Genomic DNA, 18,649 nt, shown 5'->3' with positions numbered 1-18,649 from the left:
AAAAAAGCGAATGCAAGCTATGTGCAAACCCTGTTCCCTAACCTTAACCTTAAAAAAGAGACTGCAAGCTATGCACAAAACCAGTTCCCTAACCCTAACTTTAAAAAAGAAACTGCAAGCTACTAGGGTTAGGGTTAGGGTTAGGATAAGGGTTAGGGTTGGGGTTAGGGTTTAGGGTTAGGGTTAGGGTTAGGGTAAGGGTTAGGGGTTAGGGTTGGGGTTAGGGTTGGGGTTAGGGTTTGGGTTAGTCAGAATCTGTCTCAATGCGTGATCTAACTATCACGGGTTTACCCTATTCCAGGAACGCAGTGGTGCCCAGTAAACTCCTCTTGGGCTATAAGCCCGATTCAGTGCCCACCGCTGTCAGAATCTTTTGCTTTTTCTCTTGGGTCTCTGCTTTTGCTGTTGCTGTTCTGTTGTGTGTCTGGCAGAATACCCACCGCCGTCCGGTATGTACTCTGCTTCTATAGAGCACTGGCCCCGCCCACTGGCTGGAGTCAAGAGGTGGAGTCCGTGTTGATTGTTCTGCGTCACTGGCTCCGCCTACTGGGCGGAGTCAGTGCTGATTGGTGTTACAACCCGCCCCAGGAAAAGGGGAGAGGGGGTAACTCAGGTTTTTATTAATAATTCCCTTGGGGTGGATTAAAGTGAAACGACACTAAATAATCGGTGTCTGAAAACATATACTGGCAAGGTTTATTTTAACAATTCTGTATCAACAGGCATGCTAGCAGTTTGGGTGCTGTCATACCACAATGTGACACAGAGATAACCTTTGGGGGGGGGAAAGAAAATGCATAGGGGAGAGAAAGGCAGGATAAGAGCAAGGGAGAGTAAGAGAAAGAAAAGCTGAGAGTGGACAGATGTACATAGTCACCGCCCGTGGGGTCCAGCGATGCTTCCATGTCTGTCAGTTGAAGTGGTGGCCTTGACCTGCCGGGGTGAAGGAGGGAAGTCCCCATACTCCAAGAAGTTATGAGTTATAGCCATGATTAGTGTCACGGACCATGCCTCGAGCCTCCAACATCTCGAGGGTTGCAGTCTCTCTTCTAAGGTTAGGTTGGTGCAATCATGGTTAGTAAGCATTGGCTTACTGACCCCTTCTGTGCTTTCTGCTGAATAACCCATTGTTATTATTGATTTGACAGGTTATCTTCTCACAATCCAGTTAGATCCCAGTGATAGAGAAAAAATGTGCATTTTTAGTTCCATCTATTATTCGTGCAGAACCTTATGAGTGTTATCCATAGAAAACCCTCTCCCATAGAATGAAAGGCTTTTCTATAATTTGTCAGTGGTTTATGTTTCCAATGCAATTTTCTGACTGTCTTTGTTGTCATTATATAGATGATATTTCTGCTAGCTGTAGCCACTGAGGATTAGCTGGGTGTGTTGGACGCTGAAACCAGAAAGAGTCTACAATTCTTTGGACTAGTAGTTGCTCCTGACACGGTGCAGTGAAAAGTACCCTGGAAATATTTAGGGTTCATGTACACAAAAAGCAGTCATTTCTCAACCAGTTATGCCAAGTCTTAATTTTCAAGCGTTGTTTGTACTCTAAAGAACTCCTTTGCAGAGGATTGTTCCAGCAAGTTTCCTATGCTTCGATCCAGTGCAGTTTCATAGTTTTTTACCTCTTTTACAGTTTTGAGAAAAACACGCTGTGCTTGGCCAAAAGCCTCCTTTAAGCTGATGGTCTTGTGGTCCCTGTGGGAGCTGGGGGCGGAGCGCAGCGTGCAGGTGTGGACCTTGTCCTTCTCACAGTAGCATTCCAGCAGTTTACTGTACTGGGGGATTTTCTCTCAGCCAAAACCTGGGCACCACAGAGCCCCACCAGGACGTAGTTTTTTCTGAGTGTTCTTTGTGCTATGCTTACTCAGGTGGGCTTGGCACAGGGAGACCTTGCGGGTCAGGCAAGTCTTCATGGCTGAACGGGGGCCTGTGGGGTAAAGGCAGAGTGGGCACTGGGAAGGGCCCTGCTGGCATATTTCTGTTCCTTCTGTATGCATGCACTCCTTGCAGAAGCTGTGACCGCACCCCAGAGACATAGGGTTCCTGTAAATGTCCAGGCAGATGGGGCATGTCAGTTCGTCCTTCAGCCTGGCCTCAGCACCCACCTCGGCCATGTTGCCTGAGCTTCGTGACAGGGCTGAGAGCAAGGAGGAGGGCACTGGTGAGAAACTGAGAGCACAGCATACAGAAGCCTTCAGATGTCGATTTAGTTTAATTCATTCTATTGCTCGCTCAGTTGTTGTCTCTTGTCCGGATTGTCGTCGTGCTTGTACTGTCTATTTTAGTACTAACCCTCAAGGTCTTACTCTGGCAAAAGATCCCCAAGAGTTAGATTTAATGGGATCACTGTATATACATAACACAAGTGGTAATGGGACTCAAACCTGCTTTATGTTGAGATTATTTCAATCTAGATTAAGTGATTATCAAAACCACGACTTGTCCAGCTGGCACAAACTGCCTAGCCTGTACACAAAAGAACTGTAGAGCCTGAGTGAAACAGTAGAACACACAAAGAAAGTAACAGTAACAACTAGTCCTATAGACTTGTGGCTTCAATCTATTTTTGGTTCTATGTCTGAATGGGTTTTAAGTTTTGTTAAAGAAAAACCTACGATGGTTGTTGACAATTGTTGTAATTTTAGTAATAGTTCATATTACTTTTTCTTGTATTGTTAAATGTGTAAGTGCTATAACAGAGAAAACATTATTAGCCCAGAATAAAAAACCGGGGGTATTTGTAGGGAATTGGCTATAGAACACGGCTTGCCTAGGCCGTGGGAACATCTTAGATAGCGAGGTTACGGTGCCCTTGTACCCTGTTAGCTGACTGGTAAACAGGACATTATGATTAGCAAAACAAAAAGCAACTGAGTACCACCTGTGTCAACAAAGAAATGAGTAAGAGGTGAGATCAACATTTAAGCAGAACCAATAATGAGCTTAGCTTTTGCAATATGTATGAACTAATTATAAAGCGTATATTAAGCTGTTAGCAATGATCAATAAACGAAGCTTGCTGATTCTCATATTGAGCGTCTCATTCTTCCCTCGTCACGACAAGTGGCGACCAATATCGTACCCCATGCTAAAAGATATGGGTCGAGTATGGGTTGGGGGTACCCTTCACCATCGAGTTGCTAGAATCCTTCTTCCTGGCCTATAAGCTGATATGTTACAACATAAGAGCAGTGATAGGAGGACTCTTTACAACAGTACAGTCCTCAGTATTTGAGGTAGAATGGAAAAAATTAATCACTGCATATGTCAATGACAAAATGGAAAGAAGGGGAATCCCAATTCAGCAGGCAATAGACATGCTCTATGGGGAGGGGAACTATTCGAGTAGGGGGGATCAAGCTCGAATTGACCCCAAATTTTTAGAAACGACTAAAGAATTGGCATTAGAGGTCGTGAAAAGGGTGACAGATGCCTATGTGCAGACGCCTTCTTTCACACTTATTAACCAAGACCCAAAAGAACCTTTTGTAGAATTCATAACCAGGTTAAAAGAGGCAATCAACAGGCAGGTCCACCAAAAAGAGCGCCAGGAAATTTTATTCAATAAATTGGTTATCAAAAAGGCGAATGAGGACTGTCAGAAAGCTTTGAAGATGTTAAAGGATCCCTCCCTACTCGAAATGATAGACGCTTGTAAAAATATAGGTTCCAATTCCCATAAAGCGTGTCTATTGGCTGCCACTTTCATGGGTCCCCAATTATGTTTCAATTGTGGTGAAAAGGGACACTTCAAAAAACATTGTCCTAAGTTAGTCCCCGAACCAAGTTTGCCTAAGACCCTATGTCGGAGGTGTGGGAAGGTCCGCCATTGGTCTTCTAGTTGTAGGTCAATGACCAATATCAATGGTGAGCCCCTTCCCCCCAGGAGATCCCCAGAGCTGAGGAAAAGGGTAACCTTCCAATCTTTGCCCGATCTTCGCCCTTGCTCCTGTGAACATCAGGGAAACGGGGAGCAGAGCGCCCAGGGGGGCGCGACGACACAAATAACCCCTGCTCTCCGCTCCATCCTGCGCCCAACACCGCGCACATCTACCCCATTACCCAAGAGCCTCCGACAGACCTCATTCCCGTTCAGTGTGATCCTTTAAATTCAGCAGATCCTATCTCAGTTAAAAACCAGTGTGTTCCCCTAAATTGGATAATCCTTTCTGTTACTCACCCGTCTACTCACCTAAGCTCCTATGAGCAGGCCAGGGTTAGACCATCTGCCCCGGTCGATCCAGATAAGACTTACCTGATGATATCGCACTTTTCAGCAGTGGCTAAGGGAATAATTGTAGTGCCTACTCTCCTGACGGGACTGACGAACACAAATATAGCTATATGCCTAACTGTGCATCTCCCTCCCGTGCAGCTGGAGGACCGCTTCCCCGTGGCGAAGATGGTCTCCACCGACGAGCTGCTCTGCGTGGTGTCCCCAGATGAGGAGCGGAGGGAGGGATCACTGAGGGAAGTCCACTGGACAACCTCGGTGAAGACCTCTCGCCCTCTTCTAATATGTCTCATCTACTTTTCTCAACCTAGGCACCCTCAGAAAGTCAAGGTGGAAGGGTTACTCGACATGGGGGCGGATGTCACCATAATTACCTCCAAGGACTGGCCGTACGGCTGGCCAGCCCAGACCACTAACATCAGAGTCAGCGGTGTAGGGGGATCGCAGTACCCCATCAGGAGTAAAGAGGTAAAGAGGAACTCCGAAGTTCCACCCACCTTTTCCCTGTCTCCCTATCACACTTTTCCCTGAGTTGTCAGTCCCATGCTCCTCCCCAGTTCAGAATCCTCCCCTCAGACTTTAAACCCCTTATTTAAACCCCTATTGTCCCTGAATAAAGTGGAATTGCTGCACGAACCCTCAACTGTGCCAAGAACCGTTATTGCAGTGCTCAGTCCTATTTCCCATCCCCCTGGACCGTGGCAGCAGGGAGATTGCCAAAACTGAAACCAGTACACAGTTGAAAGCTGAACAAAACAACATTTATTCCAAAGAAAGTAGCAAACAAAATGAGAAACCGAGAGACAGAAAAGAGAAGGGAAACAAGCCCCCAAGACAACTCCCCATTCACTCAAGTGTTACTTACCAGGTTGTCTTACTGACCCCAGAATGCTTAGAATTCCCCATAGCAGAAGCTGCATCCTCATTATCCTCAATGAACCAATTTTCATTAATGTGAGGAAAGCTGAGAGACTGTAGAAACATCAGTTGAACTTCAAAGTCTCCTGGTTTCTGTCTCTCCTCAGACTTAGAATCAGGGTTAGGGTTAGGGTTAGGGTTAGGGTTAGGATTAGGGTTAGGGTTAGGTTTAGGGTTGGGGTTAGGGTTTAGGGTTAGGGTTAGGGTTAGGGTTATTTTTAGGGTTAGGGAACCAGGTTTGCGCATAGCTTGCAGTCTCTTTTTTAGGGTTAGTGTTGCTATGCGCAAACCCGATTCCCTGACCCTAATCCTAAAAAAGTGAATGCAAGCTATGTGCAAACCCTGTTCCCTAACCTTAACCTTAAAAAAGAGACTGCAAGCTATGCACAAAACCAGTTCTCTAACCCTAACTTTAAAAAAGTGACTGCAAGCTACTAGGGTTAGGGTTAGGGTTAGGGTAAGGGTTAGGGTTGGGGTTAGGGTTAGGGTTAGGGTTAGGGTTAGGGTTAGGGTTAGGGTTAAGGTTAGGGTTAGGGTAAGGGTAAGGGGTTAGGGTTGGGGTTGGGGTTAGGGTTAGGGTAAGGGTTAGGGGTTAGTGTTGGGGTTAGGGTTAGGGTTAGTCAGAATCTGTCTCAATGCGTGATCTAACTATCGTGGGTTTACCCCATTCCAGGAACGCAAACCGTAAACCCTAAAAAACCCGTAAGCTCAGCTCTTGCCTTTTCAGGACTTCACACCGTCAGCACTGGAGGGAGGGAGGGGCCCGACTGCTCAGCAGAGGTATTATGCAAGTCAAAAACCTGAAAAGTCTCCTAGAATGCATAAATCATTAACCATTTCAGTCTCTGACAATTGGTCCACATAGTAACTGCAAGCTATGCCCAAAGCCTGTTCCCGAACCTTAGAAGAGAGACTGCAACCCTCGAGATGTTGGAGGCTCGAGGCATGGTCCGTGACACTAATCATGGCTATAACTCATGACTTCTTGGAGTATGGGGACTTCCCTCCTTCACCCCCAGCAGATCAAGGCCACCACTTCAACTGACAGACATGGAAGCATCGCTGGACCCCGTGGGCCGTGACTATATACATCTGTCCACTCTCAGCTTTTCTTTCTCTTACTCTCCCTTGCTCTTATCCTGCCTTTCTCTCCCCTATGCATTTTCTTTCCCCCCCCCAAAGGTTATCTCTGTGTCACATTGTGGTCTGACAGCACCCAAACTGCTAGCATGCCTGTTGATACAGAATTGTTAAAATAAACCTTGCCAGTATATGTTTTCAGACACCGATTATTTAGTGTCGTTTCACTTTAATCCACCCCAAGGGCATTATTAATAAAAACCTGAGTTACCCCCTCTCCCCTTTTCCTGGGGCGGGTTGTAACACCAATCAGCACTGACTCTGCCCAGTAGGCGGAGCCAGTGACGAAGAACAATCAACACGGACTCCACCTCTTGACTCCACCCAGTGGGCGGGGCCAGTGCTCTATAGAAGCAGAGTACATACTGGACGGCGGTGGGTATTCTGCCAGACACGCAACAGAACAGCAACAGCAAAAGCAGAGACCCAAGAGAAAAAGCAAAAGATTCTGACAGCGGTGGGCACTGAATCGGGCTTATAGCCCGAGAGGGGTTTACTGGGCACCACTGCGTTCCTGGAATGGGGTAAACCCACGATAGTTAGATCGCGCATTGAGACAGATTCTGACTAACCCTAACCCTAACCCCAACCCTAACCCCTAACCCTTACCCTAACCCTAACCTTAACCCTAACCGGAACCCTAACCCTAACCCTAACCCTAGCCCTAACCCTAACCCTAACCCTAACCCTAAACCCTAACCCCAACCCTAACCCTAACCCTAACCCTAAACCCTAACCCCAACCCTAACCCTTACCCTAACCCTAACCCTAACCCTAGTAGCTTGCAGTCTCTTTTTTAAAGTTAGGGTTAGGGAACTGGTTTTGTGCATAGCTTGCAGTCTCTTTTTTAAGGTTAAGGTTAGGGAACAGGGTTTGCACATAGCTTGCATTCACTTTTTTAGGATTAGGGTCAGGGAATCGGGTTTGCGCATAGCTTGCAGTCTCTTTTTTAAGGTTAGGTTCAGAGAAAAGGGTTTGCATATAGCTTGCAGTCTCTTTTTTAAGGTTAGGGTTAGGTAACGGTTTGCGCATAGTTTGCAGTCTCTTTTTTAAGGTTAGGGTTAGGGAAGAGAGTTTGCGCATAACTTGCAGTCTCTTGGTTAGGGTTAGGGTTAGGGAACAGGGTTTGCGCATAGTTTGCAGTCTCTTTTTTAAGGTTAGGGTTAGGGAAGAGGGTTTGCGCATAACTTGCAGTCTCTTGGTTAGGGTTAGAGTTAGGGAACAGGGTTTGCGCATAGCTTCCAGCCTCTCTTTTAATGTTGGGGTTAGGGGACAGTGCTCTATAGAAGCAGAGTACATACTGGACGGTGGTGGGTATTCTGCCAGACACGCAACAGAACAGCAACAGCAAAAGCAGAGACCCAAGAGAAAAAGCAAAAGATTCTGACAGCGGTGGGCAATGAATCGGGCTTATAGCCTGAGAGGGGCTTATTGGGCACCACTGCGTGTCCAGAATGGGCTAAAACCGCGACTGTTAGATCGCGCACTGAGACAAATTCTTCCTAATCCTAACCCTTACCCATACCCCTAACCCTAACTCTAACCCTAACCCTAACAGTAACCCTGTCTTTTGCTAACCCTAAACCTAACCCTAACCCTAACCCTAACTTTTGCTAACTCTAACTCTAACCCTAAATTTCCTAACCCAAACCCTAACCCTTTCTAACCCTAAACCTAACTCAAAACCTAACCCTAACCCTAACCCTAACCCTAACCCTAACCCTAACCCTAAACCCTAACCCTAACCCTAACCCTAACACTAAATCCTAAACCAAAAGGAAACTTCCTTTGCTATGCCTACTGGGCGGAGTCAGTGCTGATTGGTGTTACAACCCGCCCCAGGAAAAGGGGAGAGGGGGTAACTCAGGTTTTTATTAATAATTCCCTTGGGGTGGATTAAAGTGAAACGACACTAAATAATCGGTGTCTGAAAACATATACTGGCAAGGTTTATTTTAACAATTCTGTATCAACAGGCATGCTAGCAGTTTGGGAGTTGGGCTATCAGTTGGGAGACATGGCTGAAAATAGGAAACAACAGCCCTAATTCCCAGGAAAGAAAGCCTGGAAGCTTTGGCTTTGTGGTGCAGTTGGTGGGCCACACTGGGCACTCCATGGGCAGGCAACAAGAGTTTTCTGGATCTGGGAGTCAATCTGGGGGCCTCGGAGTGTTTGAGGGGAAGTTGGGAGTGTCCTGTGGGACCAGGATGGGATTTGAGGGCTCCTGGAGGGGCTGGGACGGGTGTATACTGTGGGCATCGTCTAGTATTGATGGGGGTAATCAGTGAGCTGACTGTTTCATAATCATCCAAATTTTAACATACAATATGATTATTAGAATAAAAAGCAAAAAGGTAATATCAACAAAACAGTAACAGGGTGAAGCTCTTGGTTGAAGACTGGTTTCTTCTTTTTCTCCAGTGATTTTAATTCTTTTTCGTCTGGGTTTTAATCCCATCTTTGTCATTTTGCTGCCAACATTTTGTCCCCATATCCATTGGAAATTGTATTAACTGTTGTGCTGGTTTAAAAGTTAACCAGCAGGGGGAATGAACCCAACTCAAAGGAGAGATTATAAGTCAGAATAACAATTTATTAAAATAATACAGTAAGTACAATAATACAAGCAAACAATTGGTCTCAACCCACAAAAACCCAAATGTGTAACCCAGTACCCTGGGGCCTGAACAAAGTGGTGTTCCTTGGGCCCTGTTTGAGTCCAAAGTAAAGGGAGAGGGGAAGAACCTGCTGGTGGGAGAGCTGCTGCAGTCTGGCCAGAACTGGTGATCGTAGTCCAGTGGTGGTCTAAGTCTGGTTGAGAGCGATGAGATGCAGCCGTCCTCTGGATCCCACGAGTGGGTTGAAAAATGTTCCAAAACTCCAAGATTATATATCCTCCAGTTCAGGCAGGAATGCTTGGTACTCTCCTCAGGGCGGGGAGTTCACAAAGGGTGTGAGGACAGAAACATCCTTCTATCTCACAGGCCTCTTAACACCTAGTTTATAGCCTGAGGAGTCAGGCTCTATGGGTAGAGGGTGCGAATAGTCTATTGACAACAATAGTCTAGTTTCTGGGAAATGACATGGAAGGCTATAGAATACAGTTTTGGGTTACACCCACCATGATGAACTGATCTCAGCTGTCCTAACTAGGACAACTGTTGATGAGAACAAAGTGGAATCCCAAGGTATGTGATATATTGATAGGATTTCACTGGTTGGCTTTTAATTTGTCCAGGTTTATGGCCATAATGCTTCTGCTCTTTAACCACTTGAATCAGAATGAATTGAGTTGTTTTCTGGGTCAGGTTCTCTTTTTGAGTCCAAGGTTTTTTAGTGGATTCAGTATCAGGCACAAAGGAAATTGAGGGAGGTAAAGAATAATCTTCCCTTTGTTCATTATCACAGGGATCACTCAGTCTATTTTCATTAATGTGAGGAAAGTTGGGAGACTCTAGAAACATCAGTTGAACTTCAAATTCTCCTTGTTTCTTTCTCTGCTGAGACTTAGAATCAGGGTTCTCTGTGGTTTCCCAAGTCTCAATGCCAGGGTAAGACACTGGTTTAGGAAGTTGCCTGACCAAACCAGGAGCCTGTTTTTTTAGCAACAGTTTTCTCTCTGCACTCTGGCGCAACAAGACTTTGAAGGTGGTCAACCTCAGTTTGAAGCAGCTCATTTTTAGCAACAAGTTTATCCGATTTTTCTCCTGTTTCCCTCTCAAAGGCAAACGATGACTTCAGCACCACATTTTCTGATTTCAAAACAGTAGATTCAACATCAGAAATCCATTCATGACTTCCCTGTCAGCACTCCATCCAAATGTCTGTGCTCTCACTTTGACCTGAGAGAAACCTCAGGCAGGTGGAAAAGGGCAGATAAAGAAAAAACAGATGGGTCCAGCAGAAGTGATGCTGCTTCTGTCAAAAGCAGAGCAGAGACCGAAAGCACTTTAGGAAGTTGCTTACAGAAGCACTTGTGCATTCCAAGTTACAGCTCAGGAGTCTCAGTGACTTGTCCAACATGAGAGTTTCTTTTCCCTTTCTCAACCCCCAGATTCCTCAGGAGTAGGAAAATGGAAACACTGACTGAGAAAAGCTCCATTCCTTCCTAATAATTGTGCTTTGCCCTTCCCATTTGACAGTGCTCTTGGAAATGTGCTGCTGTGATCTGGATCTGTGAGCAGCCCTGACCTCCCAGAGCGCTCATCCAATGGCAGGAAGACCCCACCTGGCTCCTGCTGGGGTTCTTGCCACCACGACCCAGTATGGGTCAATGGAATGGGGAGCAGGGCGGTGGGACCAGTAAGGACCAGTTAAGGGGGTTGGGGGCACTTCAGCATCTCCATCAAGGTCAGACCAGTACAGAGCAGCATAGACCAGTATAGATCGGTATAGACCAGTATAAACCAGTATGGACCAGTATAGACCAATATGGGTCACTGGAATGGGGAATGGGGCAGTGGGACCGATAAGGACCAGTTAAGGGGCTTGGGGGCACTTCAGCATCTCCATCAAGGTCAGACCATTATAGACCACTATAGACCAGTGTAGACCTATATAGACCAGTATAGACCAGTAAAAAACCAGTATGGACCTGTGTGGACCAGTATGGACCAGTACAGGTCACTAGAACAGCGAGCAGGGTGGTGGGACCAGTAAGGACCAGTTAAGGGGCTTGGGGGCACTTCAGCATCTCCATCAAGGTCAGACCAGTACAGACCGGTACAAACCAGTATGGACCAGTATAGACCAGTATAAACCAGGGTAGAGCAGTATAAACCGATATAAACCAGTACGGGTCACTGAAACAGGGAATGGGGTGGTGGGATCAGTAAGGACCAGTTAAGGGGGTTGGGGGCACTTCATCATCTCCGTCAAGGTCAGACCAGTACAGACCAGTATAAACCAGTATAGACCAGTATGAACTGGTATAGACCGGTATAGACCAGTATAAACCAGTACAGACCGGTACGGGTCATTGGAATGGGGAATGGGGCAGTGGGACCAGTAAGGACCAGTTAAGGGGGTTGGGGGCACTTCAGCATCTCCATCAAGGTCAGACCAGTACAGACCAGTATAAACCAGGGTAGAGCAGTATAAACCAGTATAAACCAGTACGGGTCCCTGGAACAGGGAATGGGGTGGTGGGACCAGTAAGAACCAGTTAAGGGGGTTGGGGGCACTTCAGCATCTCCATCAAGGTCAGGTCAGTATAAACCAGTATGGACCCGTATAGACCAGTATGGGCCAGTACAGGTGACTGGAACGGGGAATGGGGCGGTGGGACCAGGAAGGACCAGTTAAGGGGGTTGGGGGCACTTCAGCATCTCCATCAACGTCAGACCAGTACAGACCAGTATAGACCAGTATAGATTAGTATAAACCAGTATGGACCAGTATAGACCAATATAAACCAGTACGGGTCACTGGAACACGGAATGGGGTGGTGGGACCAGTAAGGACCTGTTAAGGGGGTTGGGAGCACTTCAGCATCTCCATCAAGGTCAGACCAGTACAGACCAGTATAAACCAGGATAGACCAGTATAAACCAGTATGGACCAGTACGGGTCACTGGAACGTGGAATGGGGTGGTGGGACCAGTAAGGACCAGTTAAGGCAGAACTCAGCTGGGACTTAGTGGTTTGGGGGTGGGCGTGTCCCTTGTTTAGGTGGGCGTGGTCTCTCCCTGGTGGGCGTGTCCCATCCCAAGGTGGCCATAGCCTCTGCAAGTGGGCGTGTCTTTTGCATCCTCTCCCCCTCCCTGAACTGGGAGCTCAACTGGGACTTACTGGGTTTTGGGTGGGCGTGTCCCCTCCCAATGATGGACCCACTTTCAGCCCCTCCCCCCACCTTTAAGGGCCCCCCCAAAGCCCCTCCCCCCCCTTCCTGCACCTCCCCAACCCTCAGGGTCCCTCCTGTCCCTCCCCCACCCTCATGGTCCCTTCCTTCCCCTCCCCCCAGTGAACCTGCTACCCCTCCCCCACTCTCAGGAGCCCTCCCTGCCCCTCCCCCACCTTCAGGGGCCCTCAGGACCCCTCCCCCAACCTCAGAGACTCTCCTGCCCCTTCCCCACCCTCGGGGAACTTCCTACCCTTCCCCCACCCTCAGGGACCCTCAGGGCCCCTCCTTCACTTTCGGGGTCCCTCCCTGCCCCTCCCCAACCCTCAGGACCCTCCTGCCCCTCCCCCCACCTCGGGGTCCCTCCTGCCCCTCCCCCACCCTCAGGGACCCCCCTACCCCTCCCCCACCCTCAGGGACGGTCCTGCCCTTCCCCCACCCTCAGGGAACCTCCTGCCCTTCCCCCATGCTCAAGGACCATCCTGCTCCATCCCCACCCTCAGTGTTCCCTCCTTCCCCTCCCCCCCCACTGGGGCCATTACTGGTCCCTTACTGGTCTGTACTGGGAAGGGAGAGGGGAGGGGCCGCCCCCTCGAGGCCCCTCCCCCCCAGTGATGTCACCGGGTCCCAAAAATAGCCCCGGGGGCCCAAACTGGAGGGGGGACCTGGAGCCGCTCCCAGTGTGACCAGTTCAGGTACTGGGAGGGACTGGGAGGGAACTGGGAGGGACTGGGAGGGACTGGGAGGGGGCAGGGCTTCCCCCCCTCCCACCCCTCCATGTCCTTGGGGTGACCTTGGGGAGGGAGGGGGATGGGCCGCTCCCAGTGGCTCCCAGTAGCTCCCAGTAACCGCAGTAATGCCTCCGGTATCTCCATCAACCCCCCCAGTAACCCCAGTGACCCCCCCAGTAGCTCCTAGTAGCTCCCAGTAACCCCAGTGTCTATCCCAGTAGCTCCCAGTAACTCCCAGGAATCCTAGTGTCCATCCCAGTAACTCCCAGTAACCCCAGTGTCCACCCCAGTAGCTCCCAGTAACTCCCAGTAAGCCCCCCAGTAGCTCCCAGTAACTCCCAGTAACCCCAGTGACCCCCCCAGTAGCTCCCAGTAACCCCAGTGTCTATCCCAGTAACCCCAGTGACCCCCCCAGTAGCTCCCAGTAACTCCAGTGTCCATCCCAGTAACCCCAGTGACCCCCCCAGTAGCTTCCAGTAGCTCCCAGTAACTCCCAGTGTCCCCCCCAGTGCCTCCCAGTATGTCCCAGTTTAACCCAGTTCCCCCCCCTCCGTGGGCCCCGGGCCGGGTGGGGGAGGGGCGGGCTCACATTTCCATGGCAACATCCCTTTCCCTCTGGCCCAGTTTCTCCCAGTTCCTCCCAGTTTAACCCAGTTTTTCCACATTTCCCCCCATTTTCCACATTTTTCCCAGATTTTCCCCCATTTTTCCACATTTTCCTGAATTTTTCCCCATTTCCCCCCCATTTTCCAGATTTTCCCCAATTTTCCTACATTTTCCCAGATTTTTTTCCCATTTTTCCCCCATTTTCCCAGATTTTTCCCCATTTTCTCCAGATTTTCCCAGATTTTCCCCCCATTTTCCCAGATTTTTCCCCATTTTTTCTACATTTTTCCCACATTTTCCCACATTTTCACACATTTTTCTCCAGATTTTCCCAGATTTTTTTTCCCATTTTTTCCACATTTTCCCAGATTTTTTCTCACATTTTTCTCACATTTGCCCAGATTTTTTCCCCCATTTTCCTGGATTTTTCCCAGAATTTCCCATATTTTCCCCATTTTTCCAAAATTTTTTTTATCTTTCCCCATTTTTCCCCATTTCCTGGATTTTCTCCCATTTTTTCCACATTTTCCCAGATTTTTCCTCATTTCTCCCAGATTTTCCCAGATTTTTCCCCATTTTTTCCCAGATTTTCCCAAGATTTTTTCCCATTTTTTTAAATCTTTCCCCATTTTTCCCCATTTTCTGGGATTTTTTCCCATTTTTCTCCATTTCCCCCCATTTTCCCCAGAATTCCCAGCATTTCCCCCCCAGTTTCTCCCCATTTTCCCAGATTTCTCCCAGATTTTCCCACATTTTTCCCTATTTTTTCCCCATTTTCCCGGATTTTTCCCAGATTTTTCCTCCACTTTTCCCAGAATTTCTCACATTTTCCCAGATTTTTCCCACATTTTTTCCCATTTTTCCCACATTTTCTCAGATTTTTCTCCAGATTTCCTTCCAGATTTTCCCAGATTTTCCCCCATTTTTCTTGATTTTTTCCTGATTTTCCCCATTTTTCCGGATTTTTTTCCCACTTTTTCCCATTTTCACACATTTTTCCTCATTTTCCCCCATTTTCACGGATTTCTCCTCATTTCCCCCATTTTCCCACAGTTTTTCCCAATTTTTTCACATTTCCCAAATTTCCCCAGTGGGAAAAAATGGGGGGAAAAAACAGGAATTTTGGGGAAAATGGGGACAAATTGCGGAAAAAAGTGGGAAATTTGGTGAACACGAATGAAAAATTGGGAAAAATGGGGGAAAATTTGAGAAAAAAGTGGGAAATTTGGGGAAAATTGATAAAAATGGGGAAAAATGGGGGGAAATTTAGGAAAACTGGGGGAAAATCCGGGAAAATGTGGAAAAACAGGGGAAATTTTGGGGAAAAAGTCAGAAATTTGGGGAAATGGGGGATTTTGAGGGGAAATGGAGGGAAAACTGGGAAAAAAGTAAGAAATTTGGGGAAAACGGGTGAAAAATCAGGAAAAATGGGGGATAATTGGGAAAAATTAGGGGAAATTTAGGAAAAAATTGGGAAAAAATGGCGGAATTTGGGGTAAATGGGGAAATTAGGGAAAAATGGGGTGAATTGAGAAAAAAATGGGGGAATTTGGGTAAAATTGGATGAAAAATTGGGGAAAGTTGGGAAAAATGGGGGGAAATTTAACAGTCCTACGTGATCTGAGTTCAGACCGGAGTAATCCAGGTCGGTTTCTATCTATGTTACAACTCCTTCTAGTACGAAAGGACCGAAGAAGTAAGGCCTATACCACAAGCATGCCTTCGCACCCAGTAATGAACCCAACTAAATTACTAAAAGCTTCACCACAACTCCCTCCTAGAAAAGGACCGCTAGCGTGGCAGAGCTTGGCAAATGCAGAAGACTTAAGCCCTTTACCCAGAGGTTCAAATCCTCTCCCTAGCTCCAACACAAATCACATGACAATTCACTTAACCCTCACTTACCTTATTATATCAATATCCTGTGCTCTCTCCATCCTCATCGCCGTAGCATTTCTTACCCTAGTTGAACGTAAGATTCTAAGTTATATGCAAGCCCGGAAAGGCCCTAATATTGTAGGAAATTTGGGGAAAATGGGAAAAAATGGGGGAAATTTGGGAACAAAGGAAGGAATTTGGAAAAAAATGGGGAAAAATTGAGAAAAATGGGGAAATTTGGGAAAAATGGGGGAAATGGGGGGAAAATTGGGGAAAGAGTGGGAAATTTGGGAGAAATGGATGAAAAATTGGGAAAAATGAGGGGAAATTTGGGAAAAACTTGGGTGTCCCCACCAGGTTCGGCCCCGCCATGGCCCCGATAGCCCCGGGATCAGGTGAGACCCCTACCCCATGCCCTGACCCCTCCCCCTCCCCGAGGTCACTGCCCTGACCCCCCGAGTCCAGGCTGTGACCCCTCCCCCACCCCATTGCCCCTCCCCCACTTTATGGCCCCTTCCCCATTCTGTGGCCCCTACCCCATTCTGTAGCCCCTACCCCACTCTGTGACACCTCTCCCACTTCATGGCCCCTCCCCCACTCTCTGACCACTCCCCCACTCTATGGCCCCTCATCTACTTTATGGCCCCTCCCCCACTCTCAGACCCTTCCCCCACTTTATGGCCCCTCCCCCACTCTGTGGCCCCCTCCCCCATTCTGTGACCCCTCCCCCACTCTGTGACCCCTCCCCCACCGACAACTTCTCCCTGCAGAGAGAACAGCCAACACACTATTTCACTTCTCACTTTAACAAAGCTCTTTTCTCCTTCAAGCCCCTCAAAGGCGCCAAGGCCACATAGGAGACCACACACAAACAGTACTCCTCTTCCCACTTGACTACACCTTCTCCCTCACTATTCTACAGGGAACACCAGGAATCTGCTCGCAGAGGCCTCTCGTTTCCCATCAGTAGCTCAGCACAAGGAGCTAAAGGAGCTCAAGCCTTAGGCCACAAGAGCTGACAGCGAGGAAACTTTGGGAGCAAACTAATGCTGCTAACACGGACCCAGCTGAATCCAGCACACAATCACAGAATCCAAGAGTCCTACAGCTTGGAAAAGACCTCCAAGCTCACTGAGTCTTGTGCAGCCCCTCCCCGACCACCTGCAGGGACTGGATGATGCTTTCCACAAGCACCAAAAGGAATGTTGTGAAAGCCATGGCCTGCAGGAGGACACAGAGAAGGGCTTGGTTGGGGTTGGGAAGGAGGGAGGTGGCGCTGGGGGAGCGAGGATGGAGCCTCGGGGATGTGGCGCAGCAAGGACAGGGGCCCAGGCAACTGGCAGGCGGCAAGGCCCCACCCCCTGCCCCAGCAGCAGCACCGGGCCCTGCCCAAGGCGCTCCTGCCAGGGGCTGGGCCCTGCAGGCAGAGACAGAACCCACTCCCTGGGGCGGCCTTGCTGCCCCGACCCTCGTCCGGCCCAACCTCTCCCTGTGTGCGTGCTCCCCACAGCACAGGCTGCACTGGGCAGCATCCCCTGATGGGCCCTGCAGAGCTGCCCCACGGGGACACTTCCCTTTTATCTCACAGGTGCCACAGCCTGTCCCAGCCAGCCCTGCCCATTGTCCCCACCCCGACTCAGTGACTCACAGTGGCCCCTGGCAACCAAAGAACCAAAGCCCCACACCCCCAGAGTGCAGCCCTACCCATGTGCAAGGGGCCCCCAAAGGGTTCCCTGCACAAAGCAGCCCCTCCAAACCCTTGTCAGATAGAAAACTGGGGGACGTGACCCTTGGATGCTTTTAGGACAGAGATACAAGCTTTTCTTGAATAATGGAGGGGCTCACTTTTTAATTATTAATATTTACAGTTATCCATTTGGGGACAGGATGTCCTACAGGCTAATGTGGTGTCACATTTGGAGTGAAAAGTACTTTTCAAAGAAACCCAGGGTGCATGGGTGATGCAGAGGAAGCTGCCAAGTCACCCAATGTGAAGCTCAACACTGCTTTGCACCAGCACTGCCCTTTCACACACATCTTTGGCAAAGACAAAGATGTCAGGCTTTAGTTTCTAAATCAGTAACACTTGACAAGACCTCTTTATGAACTGACAGCAAGAGAACTTAGGAGCAGCTTAGGGTTGGCAAGTGTAGGAGCCAAGAAGAGAAGGGTTGATGGGTATGTCATGAACACTGACAGCTGGATGGTCGTGGAGCCGACCAAGGAGTGCCAGACACAAAAGACATCACCTGCTGGACTTGGCCCAAACACCAGCCCCCTCCTCTCCCTTCTCAACCACTCAACCACAGCCTGCACACACCCACACCTGCCAGGGCCAACTGGCTGTTTCTCTTCTCTTTTCTGCCTGGGGGCGAAGGAAGAAGGACAGGAAGGGCATTTGTCTTCGGACCAGAGGGAAGGGGAAGGAGATCCCCCCAAATCCATCCCTGGCAGGATGGGGGCTGGAGGAGACATTGTGGGACCCCCAAGAATATTTTCGAGGGGAAGAAAGGATGGGGGCACCCACAGGGGGTTGGGGGGGGGGGAGGGACCCAGGAATCTCGTGGTGGGACACTGGGGAGTTCCCTGTAGTTTCTTGGCGGGGTGGACCCCCAGCAGTCCGGGGTGGAAAAATGGACGGAGGAATCCGCCGTAAAGGGTTGGTGACACCCAAAAGACTCTAGGAGGGGGTCAGGAGGGACCCCAAAGTCCTGAAGAGTGTTTGGGGGTCCCCAGGAGGGAGTCTGGGGGTCTGAGGTGGTCCCAGGAGATTTTCAAGGGTTAAGGGGATGCACAGGAGGTATGGGGGAGGAGGGGGAAAGGCGGAGGGTCCCAGGAGGCTTGGGGGGGATCTGGGCGGTTCCCGAGAGTCTTGGGGGAGATTCGGAGGGGTCACCAGGAGCCCCCGGACCCCCTGAACTCACCCCACACCACCATGGCCTCGTTGGGGCCGCACGTGAAAAACAGCGCGGCGGGGGGAGACCCTGGGGCCGGGATCGATCGGGACCAATCGGGTTCAATCCCGATCCTCCCCTCCCCCGCCATCACCGCCCCGCTCCCGGCAGCCCCCGCGGAAGTTTCGACGTTCTATTGGGTGACTCACCAGCACAAGGACAGGGGCCCAGCAGAATTTGGCAATGACGTCATTCCAGCAGAGCCGTTCTATTGGCTGCGACCCACGAGGGAGCCCCAAAACCTGTTCATGGATTGGGGGGAAGGACAGCCGGCACGGCCGAGAACGGGGGTGCAGAGGGTGTTCAAGTGCCCAGGAAAGGGGCAAAAAACTTTCCC

General features: G+C 49.3%; 1 long non-coding RNA gene across 1 annotated transcript; it reads left to right on the top strand.

Moving 5' to 3' along the window:
• The first annotated feature begins 12,691 nt into the window (after positions 1 to 12,691).
• Positions 12,692 to 16,452, top strand: LOC127472745 (uncharacterized). The gene is made up of 3 exons (XR_007905151.1): positions 12,692 to 12,838; positions 15,716 to 15,753; positions 16,281 to 16,452. It is a non-coding gene; the product is annotated as an uncharacterized LOC127472745 (long non-coding RNA).
• Positions 16,453 to 18,649: the final 2,197 nt, after the last annotated feature.

Source organism: Manacus candei, unplaced genomic scaffold (genome assembly GCF_025592945.1).
Source record: "Manacus candei isolate 608988 ecotype Guabito, Panama unplaced genomic scaffold, ASM2559294v1 h1tg000032l, whole genome shotgun sequence".
NCBI lineage: Eukaryota > Metazoa > Chordata > Aves > Passeriformes > Pipridae > Manacus > Manacus candei.
The sequence above is the reverse complement of the archived record's forward strand: the minus strand, read 5'-3'. Positions and strand labels throughout refer to the sequence as shown.